General features: G+C 48.4%; 1 pseudogene; it reads right to left on the bottom strand.

Annotated features, from left to right (window-relative positions):
• LOC135908015 (putative nuclease HARBI1) overlaps positions 1 to 8,131 on the bottom strand; it is a 34,698-nt pseudogene extending 26,567 nt beyond the window's left edge.
• Between the last annotated feature and the right edge of the window lie 13,210 nt (positions 8,132 to 21,341).

The following is a 21,341-nucleotide window of genomic DNA, read 5'->3' as shown; positions in this document are numbered from 1 at the left end:
ACCTCCAGAAGCAAGCCAAGTAACATTGCGTGGGACTAAATGAGAGAGGAAGGAAAAACAAAGCACTTCGTTGGTCCTTCTTTCATTCCGCCCCACGCAACATGTAACAACTGGCACAAGTCAGTGTACTTTTGCTCAATAAATCGTCGTATATCACATTTTATCTTTATTGTAGTAAAAGTAAATCGCGAGTATAGGTAGTACACCGTATCATCCGCTAAGGTACCTCTGGTACAGAAATGTAAGAACACAATGATCTCCAATAAAGAAATAGCATAAACACCTTCATTGGCTTCAACGGCCCAAGCAACTCGGCAACAGCATAACAACAGGAACCACTGTTCCGACAAGTGGACTTATATTTTTTCAAGGCTACATATGCTCTCTTGGCACAGTGCATATAGGTATGGCTCTTCTAAAATGGACAGTGGGTAAGGTGTGTGCGCGACGCAACGATCGAGGGTCTGTTAGCGGCCAGTTTCCAGAACTGAAAAAAAAAAATAGGTGTGTTACTCAACGTCGGCGAAGGAATGTAAGGTAGCGCCGTGTGTTAGCAGGTTGACATGTCGCTGTAGGTTTCCCTTTTCGTGACAGACGTGGGAACAACGCGGGGAGCGCGGGATTCTCTGCAGTAGAACCCCCCCCCCCTCTCCTTTGTTTAGCTTATTTTCGTTTTGCTCATCGTCTTAAGTTTCCACCTACCACGTTCCCCGTGTTTTCGCTGGATTCACTGAAATTCGGCACACGGCGTCGAATGGAAGAACTGCGGCGCAGGAGCGTAGCTAGGTCAGAGTAATTTCTGTGCGCTTCGCAATTTGCATGAAAGCGCACGCTAGCACCCGCCTGCTCCCCTCCCCTCCCGAGGTAGCGTGAGTGCACCGCACCCCCCCCCCCGCATTCCTGGCACGCCACTCGCTACACTCCACATCTATTGCTCGCGTAATACCATCACTTTACGCAATTTGCTTCTTTTTGCGCTTGCAACATGTCTATTTTTACTTTATGCTTTCCATTTCTTTTTTTTTTAATATGTCATCGTGGCCCTCCTGCAAAAGCCTCATTCGGAGTTCATGCTCCTCGCGCATTAAACTGACGCGAATGTCGTTTTCCTCCGAAAGTGTCTTTTCCAATAGCGCCATTGTGCTACTAGATGGTCTTGTAGTAGCAATCGGAACCTGCGCAGCGTCGAGTGGCGCACTGTCTTTTCTGGTGGAGTCTGCACCAGCACTAAAAGGAGCCTGGGGTGGCTGGCTCGACGCATCGTTGGCTGTGCACGCACCAAGCAATTTATTTGCATCAGGAGGCTGCGGGGTGGTTGTGCCGTCACTTTCTGTTTCCATTACTGCATCTTGCAGCCGACTGTCAGGATTGCTCAGCTCTTCTGTAAAGAAGTGGTAGCTAGGCGTAAGGATAAGGCAATAAAAATGAAATGTTCACCAAGCTGCACGTGTTTGAAAGCTCGTAATTCTCTCTCTGGAAAGTACCGCACATAATGATATGACATGTACTTGCATTCCATATCACTAATCAAGAGATTTGCAGTTGATGTAATACTTCTGAAACATTCGGATGTGTACGTAAATACGGTACGAGTACTGGCTCTTTGGTACACATTTCTTTTTAATTGCACAGCAATTAGAACTCCCATACACTGGTCAGATAACAGAAGCAGCGCATTCGAAGTATGCCAGGCAAAATTGAGTGAATTTCTTTACCCGTTTTGCTCACCGCAACCACTTCATATTGGGCTCAGGAATGTTATGACTCAATATACGTACTGGCGCAACGTAGGTATTACTGTACCGTAGTAATGCAAAACAGGCACGCCGTAGCCTGTATTCATCGGCTGTAGCAGCCGGATGACTGGTTCGCTTTGAACATGCGGCAGGTACACTGCTCCGTCCGAGTCGTCGTCATTTCGTATTCTGGTGGCCATATGACTTGCAACAGTTCCCACCAAAACCGACGTTGTCTTGCTGGGAGGGGCTGGTCCTCCTCCTAAATAAAAACGTGTTCTTTTGTACAAAACACGTGCAATATGGGATATATCTTTACATGTTTGTGCGACTCATACACCAACGACATTGAGGTGCTACGAGGGGATTCTCACACCCTTCCGAAGTCCCAGAGGCCTGCTATGCACCGTTTTGAATAGACGCAAGACTTCTCAAAAGCTTCAATATATCTTCTACGAGGTTTTCATAACACCTAGGCCCGGTTGCACAAACGCGAGCCTCTAAGTCCAGACTTAAATCCGAATCTTGTCTCAGTGTAACCTAAAATAAGACTGGACTTTCCGGCCCTCATGAAACGCTTGCGCGAACCAACGAGACTAAATTATAGTACAGACTTATTGAAGACGTTAGGTGTGTGTGTGAAAACATTTATTGTAATGAGGTCCGGAGGCTCAACTTTACAATCCAGGGCGGGAAACTCCCACGTTGGCACTGTCAGACCAAGCCTTTGAGCGACATCATGAACCCTCTGGATGGCCCTTAGATGGTCCTGACACAATGGGTTTTGAATCCTTTTCTCCCACTGTGTCCATTCTTCAACGAGGCTGGGGAGAGTCGCGGGACACGCCGCCAGCATATGTCCGATTCCAATGATGCCATTACAGACGTTAGGTACTCTTAGTACCTCGGTGGGAAATTCCGCCGTCGACAGGGAATGAGATGGAGAATGGGCCGGAAGTTGGTTGGGGCGGCGACAGGCGTTCGCGCTGTCCAAGGGTTGAACGCGATTCGATGTCAACATCCGGCCACATTCCCGCCCTTGTCACCGCTGCAGAAGCAGCCGAGCCAGCTACAAACGTTGATGGCACGCACGTGTTTTCAAGCATGCCCTCGCAACCGCCCGCCAAGCGACTCAAGAGCCATCACTGGAGCGAAGACGAAAAAATAGATTTAGTGCATATCATAGGCGAGAAAACCACGGCCTTATTTCGTAAGTTCAATTCGGCTGTGACAAGGAAAAAGCGTGAGCAAGCTTGGGCAGACGTTAACCAAAAACTAAATTCGCATCACTCAACGAAGTAGCAAGTAAAATAGCTGAAAAATCAGGGGCAGAACCTAAAGCAGCAGCTGAATGTGGCAGTTCAGCGCGTACGTCAGCACGAGAGACAAACCGGTAAGTGATCCCTTTTATTTGCAGTAAAACTTGTGTTGCGGTACAGACCGTTACGGTCCATTATGTGCAGGTGCGGACATAAGTAAACGTAGCACGATATTCCGTTCTAAGTGCAATCACGCCTTCCCTATCAAAAGTGAAGAAACATCATTTGTATATGCAAAAGCGCACTGTCGGGCATTAATAGTTGCCCGAAGGGCAACTCCCTTCGGGCATACACCATATCCGGCAGTTTCAATTAGGCAACGCGTCATAACTGTTTGAATTGAGCGACGTGCCTAATTTTGTCCACGCCTAAACAACTCGAAAGCCTTACGCGTCTGCGGCGGTAGATCAATTAGGCGACACGTCATAACTGTTTGAAGTCAGCGACGTGCTTACTTTGCCCGCGCCTGAACAACTCGAACGCCTTACGCGTCTGCGGCGGTAGTTGTACCTACATTCCGAACAAGGCTAGCGCTCGGGTACGCGGCTTTCAAACTATCTAGTCAGCAGAATATGGTTTTGCGCTATGCTGTAATTTTCGCAATGCTTGTAACGCCTGGCTTCGTCATCGCTCATGGAGTGAACTTGAGCAGGTATGCTCAATACGACCGCAACCAAGTGAAATATGGCCCGCTTCCATCAGCCTAGCGTGATGCATACCAAAACCGCCTGGCACAGGAACGCGAGAAAGCGACGCTGTCTAAGTACACATTTCTCTCATGCAGCTGTTTATGTACAACAGCGCGACGAGGGCGGCGAAAGCCACATTCTTCCCGCTTAAATTTAGAGTCGTGGATTTCGATACCTCCAACACATTGGCCTGTAGGCAGCATTCTGTAGGATAATATTCTTCATGACTTGTTGACCAGAATTATACTGTGGTCCACATTGAGATCTGAGAATTTATAAGCCGCTTCAATTTACAATTTATTGAAACTAGTTCCGAGTATGCGAAGCGTTCATCCTTACCACTCCTTCGGAAAAGAAAGAAAAACACACTTAAGCATGCCTTATTACAGATTACGTTTACTGGAAGGGCTGTACTGTGATGAAAACCTAACCTTGAAGATAGAACCGATGCAAGAAAGGAATGATGGACAACAAATAGCACTGCACGGGATGAAGAGCTTTAACAAATATAAAAGCAAAAATGGTTGTATACATTTATAGTATACCAAAGAAAATATGTTTGCTTTTCGGCGAATGTTTTTTTCTCTGTGCTGTTCTTTTACTTTCAAGCCTGCTCACTAAGGCTTAATGATGTCTGTCTTGTTGACCTTCATATTCGTGATACAATTGAAGTTCATCAGCAACTGGCATTCCTGGCACACACTATAATTGGCAAGAACACATGTAGCAGAATACAAGCCAGCATCACTGGTTGCAACATATAAAAAAGTTTGTTTTATACTGAGGCAAGAAAAACAAAAGGTTAATATTCATACACAAAGGGTTGAAACAAAGAAGGAAAGTGGCACGCACAAAAACTCTTGACTGAATAGTGTTTGCCAGCCACAACAAAGTCGAAGAACAGAAAAGTCATTACCATGATCTCTTGGATTAAAGGAATAAAACAATCAACATAATGTCACGTCCAACATAGAAATGCAGTGTATGTTACACAATCTCTGCTGGTGGGCATGGCTACTGAGTGTGGCATGGTAATGTTGCGTTTTCCTTGTGATAAACATTCTAAGGCAATGCAATGCTTATATTAGTTCCTAATGCAACATTTCTTAATGTGCGCAGGTGAATGTGCGCACCTTTTGAATTTTTGGTTTTCCGTTGTTTAACAAACAAAATAAAATCTGTTCCTGTTCACTGTCGAACTTTGTCAGCAGTTATGACAAAAGCACCTCACATTCAGCAAGCGCTTTCGTGAAGTCCAGGGCACAATATGTTTGAACAGTAACACAGGGAATAACATATTTCCCCTTTTCTTATTTCGGAATTGCATAAAAACCTTGATACTTACACAGAGAAAAGTGTTGCTGCACCAGACATTTCGCACTGTGTTGCCATAATCAGCCATGTCACTGGGAGGAGTTCGCACCTCTGGTGGAAGCAGGCATTCATGATCACTAGTGCAAGCGTACACCTTGGTAATGTTGTGCAGCACACAGCAGGCGATGGTGGCAGCTGAGCACCGGTGAGGTGCCATTCGCAGTTCCCCATGCAAATGGTGGAAGTGCCGCTTCAGCTGCTCGGTCGACCTACAAAGGCAAGGGGACACTCTTAATTGGCACAGTCACACCCAAACATATTAGTAGCATGCACATATTGATCCATGTGTCTACATAACGCTACGTGTCTCTCCGGCTGTTATCTGTGAACTGCCTACCGTACATTCACATTCTGAAAGTTACGTTTTCTATTGAGCAGTGCATACTTTCACTTCGCAGAATATCACAACAAAATGTGAAGAGTACAGGGCACTTAAGCGCAATAAGAGATGAGCACCTGCCTTCGTGAAATAATTGCTACACAATATAAGTATGCTGCTGATAACCATAGTGCCTGGATTAATTAAGAAATATGTTCACTCAGGCTGTTTTAATGCCTCAATGTCTGAACCGCGCAATCAGAATGCAACCGATACAAATGGACTAATAATGCACACCTGTGGTATGTTGTTACGTGGTGGCATAAGAACTCCATCGCGTACTGCATAGAGCTGTGTTAACTTTTCATGTGTTGCTCACTTCCCGATACGGTGTACACGAAACTAACTATAGGCAACTGTCTTTGTTTTCGACCGAAACGTCAAGATTTACCTCTACACAATTGCCCTCGTTGTGCCGTATGTAGCGTTGTAGCGCCTTTTCCGGGGCGTGTTTGTAGTGCGAAACGGCGTCATCAGCCAAGGCTTGCACGGGTAACCACTGTCTCCGAGTTGCACGCCGGTGAACACACCGCTGTCAAAGCGTTCGGCCACACTGCTGTTCGTCAGCATCCGCGCGTCGTGAGTGCCGCCCGGTCAGCGTGCGACGACATCGATGATGCGGCAGTGGTTGTCAACCACCAGCTGCACTTTCATGGAGAGATAAAAGTGGTAGTTGACGTAGGCTTCTTCATGCTCTCCAGGAGCCTGTATCCGCACATGCGTGCCGTCAATTTCACCCACGACACGCGGAAAGCCAGCGACAGCATAGAAGCATCCTTGGGCTTCCCGCAGATGCCTAGGGGATGGCCAACTGGGAAGAAGACTAGGGTGGTCACCTTTAGGTTCACGCCGATGTCATCCGCGGGCTTGCACACAATCACACGCGCACATATTCAGTGAGGCACACGTATATAGTGTTAATCTCGCGCTGACCATCACACCGCTGCGCACGACGTCGACTTGAAAGAACAAAATAACGAACTGCTCGCTTGAGCCTTGAAACGTTATTCACGGAGAGCGACACCTTCGCGGTACGTGCAATCAGTTAGCTTCGTTGCTGTCTAGTAGGTGCAAACATTTGAGGCGTTGTACACTCGCCCAGAAAACATTGCGGGGTGCCCGAGCGCGTGGCTAAGCGACCCTCCTCCCCTTCTTGCGGTGAACTCCTGGTGCCGAGACCGACGCCTGCGCGCATGCGCTTCCCTCCGTGACTGCAAGGCTGCCTGTTTCCGCGCTTCCTCCTTGCGCGCCGGCGATATCCGAGTGCATTCGCAAGGTGCCCCTCTTGCGATATGCGTCGTGGCGGCTTCGACGGGCAAAACTTCGTTTATACAGCGAAAATCAATTGTTCATGATTCCGAGCAATAAAAACAGCGCTAAACGACAGGACGAGTGAAAGGACACAGACAACTCGTCACTCGTCCTGTCGTTTAGCGCTGTTTTTATTGCTCGGAATCATGAACCAACCAGCCCAAATGCGTACTCTTCTGCAATTGTTCATGTTCGTCTTCCCTGTCTCCTTCTATAGAGCGCGTTTTCTGCCACGCTCTTCTGCGGGAGAACGCCCGGGTGGTAAAAAGAAAGAAACAACGAAGATTGGCCACTAAAAGGTGCAGCGCAGAAAAAAAAATGACTTGCGCTCGCCACCGGGCCGGCCCTATGCGTCAGAGCTCGTGACTTGACAAAAAGCGGCCGCAGTGGCGTGCGCATTCTAAACACGCTTCACATAGTTTCGCCCGTCGTAGCCACCACAGCGCTTATCACAAGAGGGGCACCTCGCGGCTACATTTGGATATCACCGGCGCGCAAGGAGGAAGCGCGGAAACAGGCACCCTTGCAGTCTCGGAGGGACGCGCATGCGTGCAGGCGTCGGTCTGGACACCAGGGGTTCCCCGCTAGTATGGGAGGAGGGTGGTTTCGCCACGCGCTCGCGCGCCCCGCAATATTTTGTGAGCGTGTACGTACGGCAGCTGATGTTCTGGCAGCGCAGCTTGTTAAAATTTAATGTTAGACGAAGCGGGAACGCGCCCACACGTTGCATCACGTTAGCGAGATCAACAGAGCCTAGTTCGACCGACGGTTCGACGTACTGGCGAACTGCACTCCGACGCGCCCGGCGTCTAACGCTCGCCCTTTACGCACGTAGGCACTTCGCAGCACTAAAAGTACTAACGCGACACGCGCTCCCACGTTCCGCAAAGCACTTGCGTGCTGCGTACTTATCGTCATGCCGCAGTGCTAAAACTGTCTACTAAAACCGTGGTAGTGTAAAATAGATGGTTGGAGATACGCTTACCAGATCCAATCTCTGCTGCGACGGACGAGGGCGAGAGCAATTCGGCGTACCGTGCGGCTTGCTGTCGATTCGTGGGCGCCGATCATATATGTGGCAGTAATCAAGAAGCAACCGGAGGCAAACTATTTCAGCGCCAGCATCACCTGCAGCTCGTTGCTCAAAGCACCGCTCCTCCACGTCGGGTGCTCGATCTCGGAGCGACGGAACTCGACAAGAAATGCTATGTCGCCCCGCCCGAAGCCTACGCGCCGCTGCAGCTCTTCCTCGCTGAAGGCGTCACGCAGAGTTGTCCTGTAGCGAAACACACGTTCGCGGCGCAGCAGGTGCTCGGAGAGCATCTCGAGGCGGGCCAACCGCAGGGCAGCCTTGTTGGAAAAAACTGAATAACATTTTTTTGATAAGCCAGCTCGAAGCAGCCTAGATTCCGGGCTCATTTCAATCTTCATTTTGTGTCTTGTTCCCGTCTAGTCTCTTTCGTGCATGCGACTTATCTGCTAGGGAAGATTAAGCCTGCAATGATATTCAATTGTGCCCTAATATCAGAATAAGACCAGACTAAAGACTTTTGTGCAAGCGGGCCCTGGAGTTTATACGAAAGTTACAGTAATATACAAAGCATGTTCCTACACTGAGTTGGCTCTACGATGCCCTGCGTCCAACTGCGCGTTGCATACGAACGCCATCATGCTGCCGCTTCGGGGCGCCGACGCTGAACGCGTTGCTTGCCAGCGTTTGATAAGCACAACGAAGTCGCCGTACAAAAGCTGTTGTGAATCTCCACTTAAAAAAAAAAATACGCAAGAACTGTGTAGTATATTGCTTTGATAACGCTTACCGGTCTTCGAAATCTTCCGCTTCTCTTGTGACTTTTCTTCCGTCCACTTCTGTTTTAGGTTTCCCCAGCACTTCTTGAATTGTTTGAAGTCGCGAGCAGTTACGCCGTGCTGGGCGTTATACTCCGTGCACAGCGGTTTCCATGCTTACGTCTATCTGTTTCCTTGTATTCTATGACTTTCTTATACTTATAAACATCGATTTTTCTACTGCCGTGAATCGCGGCACCGGTTTTCGAGAGGCATGCAACGCAACGTTGAGTTTCTGACTCCATGCTTGCTTTTCTGCTTGCGGGAGCTGCTCTGGATTCCTAGGATGCTAGTGTCTATTTGCGCACGTTGGTTTATACTTTCTCTGCGGTTATTTCTTTCTTTTCGATGTTCTGGGTGGTCAAAACGCGCACTTCAAACGCTTTTTGTTTAGCGTAATTTTCTGTGACTACAGAAAAGATAATTATTCAAAAGACTAGCGCGAAATAGCAGGGACAAAGACAGACAAGACGACAGGACGTGCGCTAAACATCAACTGGTTTTTAGTGCGAGCGAAGGTACATATATATATTTCGTTGGTGCATGCGCACACAGTGGTAAAACAGTACAATCACATTCTAATCAAAATGTGGCAGACTGTACTGTAAGTGCATTTTTTTTTTTTGGACAAGGCAAGTGAAGCCGTGCTGACACAGTTATCACCTTCCCTGTCAATGTGATATGCCTCACAAATCTCGCGCCCCCATCTTGTACCTCCGCTACCAAGCACACACGTTCTGTCAAACGCAGGCACGCACCCGCATCGCTTCCAGTGCATGGCCAAATGGCCGCCCCCCCGCTAATGAATCTACCAGCGTTCGGTGCTCTCGTAGCCGTTCATTTACTCAGCGGCCAGTCTGCCCCGCGTAGCATCTACCGCATGAGAGAGGTATGCGGTATACGACCCCAACAATGCAGGGTACAAACTAGCATGCATGTTTTATGACGCAGACCGGTTTTTTCTTCTCATTTACAGCTTTGCACATGCGCACCAGCTTTCCGGGGGCAGTGAACATCACGTCCACGCCGCACTTCGATCCTACTTTTCTCAGCCGGTGCGATAGCTGGTGCACGTACGGTATAGCTGTACGTTTCAGATTCTTGCAGCTTTTTTCGGCTGCTACGCCAGGGCGTCCACCTGCTCTGATTTCTTTTAGGAGGCATTCCGCCACAGCCGTCACGATATCTTTCGGATAACCGGCGTTCTTCAACCGGAGCACTTGTATCTGCAAGCTCACCTCAATTTTATGGTGGCCGGACTTTTCGAGAGCACTACGCAGGCAATTTTTTGCAATGCCCCTCTTAACCAATTTTGAGCGAGCCGAATTATATGCTAGAATTTCCTTTTTTGTGCGAGGCTGGTACGACCAGCAGATGTGCCGTGTACCAAAGTACAAACACAGCTCGAGGAATTGGAGACATCAGTTCATCGGCACTTCATGCGTGAACCTTATTTGCCTGAAGAATCACCGAAAATTTCTAAAACACTTTTTACAACCTGTGGTTTGTCGCTCTCGTTTTCAACATTCACAAACACAATAAAATCATCGACATATCTAAAGCACCTCACAACACGCTTTTCCTGTTTTATGCACGCTGCCACGCGCTTGTAAAATCGGCCTAAAAACATTTCACTAAATATAGGAGCTATGCAGGAGCCTATTCAAATACCATCTTTTTGCACGAACAACTTGTCGTTAAAACAAATGTAGGTGGAAGAGAGGTAGCACTCAACTAATGGTACAAAGTCGTTTACGGAAACCTCGCTATTATTTCGGAACTGGACAGCTCCCCAGTTTTCTATCCGCTCTTTTACTGCGTCTAACAACTCTGTTTGGGGAATGGAATAAAAGAGCACCTCAATATCAACTGAAAAGGCGAAATTGGCTCGTGAAGCACCATCTTTCTCACCCAAAAATTAAATCACATCCTTTGAGTTGCCCACACCAAAAGGATCTTCTACGTCTATTTGGCTAAGATGCTTTTGTAGGTACTTAATACCAGACCTTGCCAGGCTTCTTTCTCGGATACAATTGCTCTGAGAGGCATGCCTTCTTTGTGGGTTTTTGCAGAAAACAATACGTTCAGCCCCGGCATATTAGCAGCTTTTACAGACTTGTGTAGTCCTGTCGAATTGATCTGTTCACAAAGTTTTAGTGCCTCTGCCTTTACTTTCCTGCCAGATCTTTCCAAGAGAACAAAATTCTTTTCAATAGCCTGCTTAGCCTTTTCATGATACATCGTTTTAAGCAACACGACGAAACCACCCTCCTTATCAGCAGTCAGCAAAGAGAGATTATTCCTCCTGAGGTAATGAATAGTTTTGCTCACCGCTAGCGTTTCGCATCAGAAAAACCAGAAAAAGGGGATGAAGAATGTTCGAAAGCACCTTGCACAGAAGCCGGTTGACGTGTGACGGAAGTGACTGTTTGTGCAGCAAAATTTTTTGCCAACTGTGATACATTCTGTAAATAAAGATAATTCCAAGTATCCAGAGAAATACTTATTTTCTACCAAATAACACAACGCTGTGTATGCTCAGGCATAATGGGCTTAGGCCAGGAGCTCAAACAGCTCGATAAGCACACAAACCGATATACCAACTGGCCAATACGCCAATAGGCCGATAATCCAACAGGCCAAAAGGCCGATAAGCCAACAGACCACCAAACCGAGAAGCCGATATGCCATATTTCCGCATAGGCTGGTACAGACTGGAACAGACTGTACAGGCTATACATACTGTACAGACTGGAACAAACTGGTAGCTTGTTGGAATTTTTGACTGGGTACCGCCTGAGTAGCTTTTCTGAAATCCCTCGCCGACGCATGGGACTCCAAACCCACACTTTATCGCTTCGCTGATATGTAATGTAGCGGCACCGTACATTGTAGCGTTGAGCGTCGTAGTCCTGTTGCCGAGCGATTCTGACGCGGGCGAGTTGTCTCGCTTCTTCAGCACGTTGAGCGAAAGCTTCAGCGTCCGTGCCGATATCACCGCAGTCATGTGGCAACATCGCATCGAGCAGCGTCGTCACTTTACGGCCATTAAGAAGGCTAGATGGTGCCTTTCACATTGTTTCCTATTGAGCAGTGTTATAAGCGAGTGTGATATAAGGTAGAATGTCATCCCGATGTTTATGTTCCATGTCTACGCACATACTCAGCATGTCGGCGACAGTCTTGTTCAAGCGTTCTGTTAGGCCGTTCGTTTGCGGGTGATGGGCTGTGGTCTTTCGGTGAGCCGTGCCGCTGAGGTTAAGCACTGTCTTTAGAAGTGAAGCCGTAAAGGCAGTCCCTCTGTCCGTTATTATAATCGCTGGTGCACCGTGTCTCAGAACCACGTTTCCAATAAAGAATCGCGCTGCGTCGACTGCGGTGCCACTTGGAAGGGCCTTGGTTTCTGCATAGCGCGTCAGGTAATCGGTGGCAACTATTGCCCACCCATTGCCAGTATTGGAAGTCTGGAATGGTCCGAGAAGGTCCATCCTGATTTGGGAAAATGGGATCGTGGGCACTTGGACTGGTTGCAGTACGCAGCTGGTTTCATATCTGGTGGTTTGCGAGACTGATAATCGAGGCACGTGCACGCGTAATGTTTCACAAAGGTGGCTATCCTTGGACAGTAATATTTTTTTTGACACGCGCCACTGTGCGCGTGTAGCCGAGGTGGCCAGATGTTGGTTCACCGTGGCAGGCTTGCAAGACCTCATGACGGAAGCACGTTGGGATGACAAGTAGGCGGCTGCTTCCGTTTGCAGCGAAGTTCTTTTTGTAAAGAACATCATTACGCAAGCAGAATGATGGCAAGCTCCTTGCAGATGTTTTGGGCGCGCTTGTAATCCGGTCTTCTAAAAATTCAATAAGTGGAATCAGTTTGCAGTCTTCCACCTGCTGACGAATCAATCCTGGCCGTGTCCAGAACACATATAAAAGCCATGTGTTCGTTATCTTCTGTGACTTCCTGCTCAATCGGTGATATTGAAAGGCAGTTGACGTAAGAGTGCTTTCGTCTGGACTTGTACACCACTGTCATGTCGAATTCTTGAAGCCTTTGGCTCCAACGCGCTAGTCGACCGAACAGATACTTCAAGTTCGTCAGCCAGCAAAGTGGGTGACGATCACTGACAACAGTGAAGGAACGGCCATACATACGGGCGAAACTTCATTACTGTCCGCACCACCGCAAGGCATTCCTTTTCTGTGGTTGAGTAATCAGACTCAGCACGTGAGAGCGTCCTCCTTGCGTATATGACTCTCTCGGCTGCGCCCTTCCACTACACGAGCACTGCGCTACGACTTACGTTGCTAGCGTCTTTATGAATCATAGTAGGATCGTCCTCGTCAAAGTGAGCCAGTACAGGAGGTGTTTGCAGGCGCTGTCCGAGGTCATTAAGCGCTGCTTGTTCTTCTTCGCCCTATACTAAGGCAATGTCTTCTCTAGTAAGGTGCGTTAACGGTGAAGCTATATGTGAAAAATTGGCTATAAATCAGTAATGCGAGCAGAGACCTAGGAAACGCCTCACTGCCTTCTTATCCGTTGGCGTTGGAAATTTTGCGACGGCCGTGATCTTGTGGGGGTCAGGGCGGACGCCTTGATGACTTGCAGCATGATCTAAGAAAGGGAGTTCCTCGAAACCAAAGTGACACCTTTCTGCTTTCAGTGTTGAGCCGGCGGACCGCATCGTTTGTAGAACCTCCAGCAGCCGTCTCAGGTGTTCCTCAAACCTTTCCGAAAAAAACTATGACGTCGTCGAGGTATACTAAGCATGCCTGCCATTTCAGGCCTGGCAGAACCATATCCATAAGTCGCTGAAATGTTGCTGGAGCTGAGCATAAACCGAAAGGCAGGACCTTGAATTCGTAAAGCCCGTCAGGCGTTACGAAAGCAGTCTTCTCTCTCTCTCTCTCTCTCTCTCTCTCTCGTCAACCTCGATTTTCCGATAGCCATTTTTGAGGTCCATTAACGAGCAGCAGCGGGCAGGCCTCGGCCTGTCGAGAATTTTCGATATGCGGTAAGGGTATACGTCTTCCTTTGTCACCCGGTTCAGGTTACGGTAGCCGACGCATAAACGTAGACTGCCGTCTTTCTTTTTGACCATCACTACCGGCGATGCTCCCGGGCTTTTTGATGGTTGGATAACGTCATCGTCGAGCATTTGCTTCGCTTGCTCTCGGATCACTTCGCGTTCTTTTGGTGCTACACGGTACGGATTTTGTCGGATTGGTCTCGCTTTGTCCCCCGTGATAATCCGGTGCTTCGTCAGTGGCGTCTGACCAACTCTGGTTGTCGACGAGAAGCAATCGCGAAACTAGTGAAGGAGGTCCACAAGGCGCTGAATTTCCGCTGGTGATAAGCTCGCGCTCACGTCAAGAACACTCAACGGACGGTGCCAAACCGTCCTGCTCTCCTTTGTAATGCAAAGCATTCACTGAATTCCGCAGTCTCGTCGAGGTAAGCGACTGCTGCGCCTTTTGCAGTGTGTCGTCGTATCTTGCTGAAGTATGTGAGCAATAGGTTCGTTTTCCCATGCATTACTTTGACGATACTTCTGGGCGTGGCAATACCTTGAGTGAGCAAAAGCGTAATTATCTGCTCTGCAATACCTACCCCATCGTGCTCTGTGTCGCACCTGACGGAGAAAAGACGGCAAGATAACGGTGGTACAGTCACGTGGTCTATGATGCGCAAAGACTTGCGTGGTAGTTCTGCGCTTTCATCCGCAGGAAAGGTTAGTACACCTTCTGGTATATTGATGAAGGCGCCGTGCTCGCGTAAGAAGTCCATACCTAAGATTGCATTTTGCAGCAGTCGGGGAGAATAAAAAAATTTGCGATAAATGACAAATTCCCTATGTTGACCCTTGCAGTACACTTGCCAGTTGGTGTCAGTAGCTGGCCTCCAGCACCTCTAATGTGCGGCCCTCACCATTCCACTGTCACGTTGTGAAGTCTGTCTGCCAGCTTTTCAGTTACGATTGAAAAATCCGCGCCAGTATCTACTAGTGCCTTCACGTCGTGGCGGTCAATTGATACAGTAACATCGACGCTATCAATCTCGTCTGTCGACAAATCATCCGGCTATATCGGCTTCTCGTTCGACGGCGATGGAGGGTTTCTGACCCGTCGACGTGTGGAAACCTACCCCCCTGAGGTCGCGGCCTTCGCATTTCCCGGCGTGGGCTGGGAGATGACCCTCGGGCCATGTAGGTAGAACTGGGTCTTGCAGCTGGAAAACGACGTCCCGAAGAAGGGGAGCGCTACCGATAACCGGGAGCATCGGCTTGCCAGCTCTTCGAATTCGCGTCGATGTTCGCTCGGCTGCCGTCAAAAGCATGACGAGAAGCAGTGGATGGGAACGCTTGGTACCCTTCGACGCGATAAGGGCAATCACGGCAGATGTGGTCCGCTTGCCCACACTGGAACTAGGGCCTGTAGTCAGCTGTGCGCCAAATGTCGGTCCTGCGAAGCGGTGGTCGAGTCGGTTGTTCCCTATGGTACCAAGGTGATGCCGGTGCTGATTGCTGGTGATACTGCGGCGTCGGCATCGGAGGCGGCAGTCGACTGACAACATCTGCGTAGCTGGGCTGCCACGTGTGGGAATGTGACAGCGGTGTCGGCATTGGAGGTGGCGGTCGACGAACAACATTTGCGTGGCTGGGCTGCCACGTCTGGGAATTTGGCTCGGGAGGCGCAAACGCATGCTTCATTTCTTGGCGCACAACTTCCGCCACCGACGCAGCTGTGCATTCACCACGCGGGGCAGTGAGCTTCTTAATTTCTTCCCGAACAATTTCGCGTATCAGCCGGCGCAAAGAACCCTCGTCTGTGACCATCGCCACTGCGGCGCTTGCCGGCCCAGTGCTCGTCAGGTGATCATACTGGCGGCTGCGTAGGTGTAACGCGCTCTCTATAGGCGTCGACTCTTTAACAAATTTATCGACCCTCGTCGGCGGGTTCCGCACAAGACCGGCAAACAGCTGCTTCTTTACGCCGCGCATGTGGTGGCTTAGTTTTTTTGCCTCCGGCCTATCGGGGTCAGCACGACGACAAAGGCGAGCCATGTCCTCAGCAAACGTGGCAAGAGTTTCATTAGGATTTTTAATCCATTATTCGAGAAGACGCTGAGCTTGGTCAAGCCTTTCGGTGCCCCCGAACGTATGGAGGAACTGGCGGCGGAACTCATCCCAGCTCGCCCAGATTCCCTCGCGATTTACAAACCACGTGCGGGCTCCTTCTTCGAGAGAGAAATACACATGGGATAGCTTCTGTCCAGCATGCCACTCATTATACTTGGCTACACGCTCGTATTCCTCGAACCAGTCTTCTGCATCCTCGTTCTCATTGCCGTGGAAGCTCACGGGAGATCGAGGAGTTGAGAGTCACCTGTGCAGGGCCTGGGTCTGCCATGGCTTCGGCATTTGTGGTAACAGGCAGATTTCCTGGTATGGGACCAAATTCGGGGCTTAGGCCTATTAGGCGACGGCTGGCGCGGTGAACGGGTGTTTCGACCCGCGGAAAACGTCCTGGGCTTGATGTGGGGCTTTCGAGAGTCGTCCCAAACATTTACCCAGCACCTCCACCAGTGTCACGATTCACAAGCAGCAGGAACTGATAAGAGAGGGTAGGAAACTTTAACTGCAGGCCAACTGAAAAACAATCGCGCAGGAACCCCTTCTCTTCCGCCATGCGCGACGTCTTCCTCTTCCTCTATATGCCGCGTACTGGATGTGACATTGTAATTAGATTAAAAGTGTCAATGAGAAAATTGTGTAGAAACATGAAAACCTCCCTGCACAGTTTTCTGTTGCTGAATACGTGCTAAATAACTGTTTCGCGAGCCTGAAACATCCTGCGAATACACGAAAATTTGCCACGCGACTGGCCCCATATATATACGTATGCCACATGCAGCCAGAGAAGTGTTCGAATGAGTTTAATGGCGGAACTGGAATAGCACAAAGCAGCTTTGAGAGATAAGCCTCAGGTTGCCTTAGTGGTTGAACGCATTGCTGTCCTTCCTAAAGACGTAGAGACTGAGATGATTTACTGCTGTATTTCGTTTTATTTTGCTTGCCCCTCCACATAGAATTTTCATTTTTTTTGCTCATTTATACCAAGAAAAGAAATCAGTGCTATAATTGCATTCCACCAGAGCTATAATACGAGGCCGAAACTTGAAAGCTTAAGAGAGAATAAAAGACAGACTTACTATACAAGTGCAGAGAAGTCAGCTTCAGCTACAGCTTGCCCTAGCCTGCTACTCAACACTACGGAAGAAAGACAAGCTGAAAATGAATAATGTAGGTCCGAATAATCTGGTTGGAATTACGAAGACTGTCACTGAAAGGAACCCTTTATTACGTATTTTTGAATCTGGCCCGCGTACGCGCGAAAACAACAAAAGCTTGTTTCTTCCATCGCACACATTTATAATAAACGGCTATATGACGAGAATGCTTTAGGTCCTCGACTGACGCCCACAATGGAGCTGCAGTTGCGAGCGAAGATAGCCTTTATACAAGCCACAGGGCTAGAGGCACAGCTTTAATGTTACCACAACGTGATGCAATTGTGATACGCACGTACTTCTCGTATTAACAAAGCAGCTTGAGAAGTTGAAGCCCGCGCGACGACCCATAAGAGAAAAAAAATGTTAGGCGAAACTCTAACAGACAGTAAGACACAGGTGTGCATTGAGAAACAAGCGGGGTTCACTCGATATTCTAGTTGACATCAACAACAAAGGATCGGCGGATGCCTAAGCGCTTATGATTTCTGAATGCGAAAGCATTCATGTCCAATAGAACGCCGCTGAGCGGTCCTTCCATTCTTGTGCTGAGAGTATTGTACCATAGCGGTAGGCACTGCCCAAGTCAGCAAGCAGTAGCAGCAATAGCAGCAGTAGCCATCCCCGCATACCACCGTCGTCTTGCTTGACGAAAGACCGAGCAAACAGCAGCGGCCACCGAGGCCGGCTGGCGAGCGCGGCAGCTAAGCCCAGTGGGCGTGAAACAGATACGGACTGCGCGCCGGCATCCGAGAGCGACACGATGGCACCCGCACACGCGCGTCGAAGTACGTTCGCACTAGCGACGAAAACGCGCTCGATACGCCGAGCACGGCAAGCGTTTGCTAAGCAGACCCGCACGGGCAAGCTCAGAATCGCGTCCTGCAGGACGCAGCAACGACGCTTGGCGTCCCGAGTTGTCTGGTACCATTCGGCACTTCTCGTGAAAACGTGCGTTCTGTTCAGCCGATCGGAGGTGTTCGCGTTAATTTGCGTCAGTGCCAGTCACGCTCAGGCATGTCGCATTAGGACGAGGAGCTAGCGAGTGCTGACTGTGAACATGAAGACACTAATGTGTTCTTGTGCGACGCCTACGTGCCGGAAAACAGACGATGAGATTTTGGGTGCGCCGATCGGAGATACATTGATACTGAGGGCGAAACACACACTCTGCTTCCCCGCCTGCGCGCTAGAGATGAGAGATACTTCACATAGTAAGTGATGGTAATGACTTCTTCAAGTTGGTGCGTGCCACCTGACGGTTATCGAAGCTCACGAAACATTGTGCCGTTTCTCGTAGCTACCTGCGAATGCCGCCGAGTGTCTTCGACACTTTGCTCGGTCACTTACCCGCCGTGGTTCCTCTGTGGCTATGGTGTTGGGCTGCTGAGCACGAGGGCGCGGGATCGAATCCCGTTCATCGCGGCCACATTTCGATGGGGGCGGAATGCGAAATCACCCGTCTACTGAGATTTAAGTGCACGTTAAAGCTCCTCAGGTGGTCAGAACTTCCGGACTCCTCCACTACGGCGTGCCTCATAATCAGAAAGTGGTTTTGTCACGTAAAACACAATAATTTTAATTTGCTCGGTGTCGTGCGGCCGCTGATTGACCGGCAGATGGCAGCGTTCCGGGACACCATTTCCGGTCATGTTGCACAAGCACTGATGACAGGGTAAAAGCTATTTCAATCATGTCTTTTTCTGTAGCCAAGCAATGCTCAATCTATATGCTGCGCTTGTACTCATATTCATGATAAACCTTATTTACGCGCGGAATGCTTACCGCACAGCCCATGGTTGCATTGGGACCTCAACGCACTAAAAGGTCTGTGTACGGTTCTTAGGTACATGCTCAATAATCCTGTGCGATCGAAAATTAACCCTCGCCTCTTTCTCAACACACACATCTAACACCTACCAATGGTGTGCTTTCGTACGTGAAGCCCGAGTTTATTTTAATTTAGTATTCTGGGCTGTGCAAAAATGGACATGTCAGTCAGCGATTATTTACTTGACTGAATATGCTATTACTCAAATTGTATTTCTGTTATTGTGGAATACTAAGCGAATATTACGTGCGGTACAATATTGGCTGCTAATGTGTGAATAAAGAAATATAGGAGTTTTTACAGGTTCTTTGAAAACGGAGACACCTCAAGGCGTTTATCCTACAATTTCCTAACAAGGAGGTCAACATCATGTGAAATTGTAAGGCAACCAGCTGCCGCCCTTTGGGACGCTCTTCAGTCAATGCATTTAAGATTTCCCGCAACTTCCTAGGAGTGGCTACGGGTAAGCAGAGAAGCTCTGTAACTTATGTTGTCTGAAATCTGAGTAAGGCATTTTAGTGGTTCTTGAGCATACCGTGCTGTAGTTCAAAATAAATCCGTTCTGTTACACAGCCTTGTGCTGGTCAAGTACGTATGTTGAGTGATAGGTTTGGAAGGAGTATTGAGTGCAAAGACACTGCGAACATCACTTTTTGCAATAAATAGTGATGCACATCGAAACGCAACTTTCCTGCTATGGTTCACACATTGGACGAGCAACGCTCATTCACTTACATGCTTTCTAGTTCGTGGAACATTGCTGCCTGGAAACAAACCTTGCTATGTTAGTATTTCTTGGCGTGTATGATTGTTGTTACTTGGTTGAAAATTTAGTGCTTGAGTTGTCATGATTTTTCATGCTTACATTCACATATGTTTTGATGCCTTCTGCATTTCACTGTTTTTCTCTCAGCAGTCGTGTTAGTCCGAGTAGTGACCCTGAAATAGGAATCAGTCAGTCTATTGAAGTGAATGATGCCTCTTGATGTCTTCTGTTAACATTGATTATTACTTCCACAGTTGACCTGCACATTGACATGAGTATGTATTGACTATAAGATTAAAACGATTAAAACCAATTCATGACCTGTACTTTAACTACGCTATCTTCAGGTTGCAGAAAACACGGGAGAATTTCAGAACTGTCATAACTGCGTAGGAAGCACCGACGGCAAACACGTGCACGTCCAATGTTCAGATCACTGAGGGTCAATGAAATGTAAATTATATTAAAACATTCAGTGTTTTACTCCTAGCTGTGTACGATGCACATAAGAAATAAGTCAATTCTTTGACTACGTGGAGTTTTACTCTGTTGATCTCCTTAGCCGGCACTTAAGTGCTTTCATGACGCCGCAGCGAGCATAGCTGTCGGTGGGCTATAATTTACCATGCGCGCGTTCACAAACTGTGCCTTTGTGTGAACCCAGGATACAAATTCGGCAGCCAAGGTTACCACTGCATAATAAATTAAGTGTTTACGGGGGTGTGTTCTTCATTTATTGTCCTAATTTGTGTCGACTTCTAGGTGCACTTATGTAGACATTGGCCATTAGGGCCACGACGACAGTGGGATCTTGCAGCGATCACCACTGCTGGGAGTGCTGGAAAACGGTATGTTCCGGATTCCTTAGCCAAAGAGCGTTGGCTCAATAGGTCCTATTCCACACTACATGACAGGCGATGAAGCTTTTCCACTGAAGCCATTCGTGAGGAGGCCTTATCCACGACGAGGTCAATTGGAAGTTATTTCTACTTATAAAACGCTCCTGCATGGATGAGTGCCGTGACAGGATAGCCGTCAACGCCGTCATGGTCAACGTCTGCGCCCGAAGCTATCAGCCGTCGACACTCTTTTTCGGCGTCGCACATCACTCTCAAGGTGCCGCTCGCGAGGCGGTGCCATACAAAACCGGCGTCTCAGTACGTTCAATCATGCTTCATAATAGTTCGACGCGGATGGATAAGGCTTATAATGATCGAAACGTCATCATCCCTGCTGGCGCCGCCACCTGCCATACTTTGCCTGCAATACACTTTGCGCCGCCCCCCACAACAGTTCGTGTCGCCACAGCGCTGTCGTTTGTCTGGCCTGATCAATTTTATAATATTGATGATGTCACCGGTCTGCGTGGAGATTAGAAAGCGGTATAATGCTTAAGCATACTTAGACAACTGACGCAGATGAGCTGCTGCGGGAATTTTTTCCAATCCTTTCGATGCCACACAGCTACAATATATGCGCAAAAGGACTGCTAATTTGCCCCATCGCGAAAAAAAACATTTACATTAAAATTTTAAGAACGCATTCGTCACGACGCTAAATTAACGTGTGTTTTTTTTGTTTGACGAGTTATAGAGTCAAGTCAACGTCAAGATAGCAGAGACCAACGGCCTTGGAAATGCATTAAATAAATTGTGCCTAATAATAATCGTTGTTTTTGGAACGAAAATGCCAGATTTTTTTCACCTTAGTCTTCTTGTCCCCTGCACATTTTTTACTTCTATTTAGGGCCAACTCCACGGCATGCGCACAAAGCGGAACAGTAGTTCGTTACTGATTG

The sequence above is a fragment of the Dermacentor albipictus genome, chromosome 10, assembly GCF_038994185.2.
Source record: "Dermacentor albipictus isolate Rhodes 1998 colony chromosome 10, USDA_Dalb.pri_finalv2, whole genome shotgun sequence".
Lineage (NCBI taxonomy): Eukaryota > Metazoa > Arthropoda > Arachnida > Ixodida > Ixodidae > Dermacentor > Dermacentor albipictus.
This window is presented reverse-complemented; position numbering and strand designations above follow the sequence as displayed.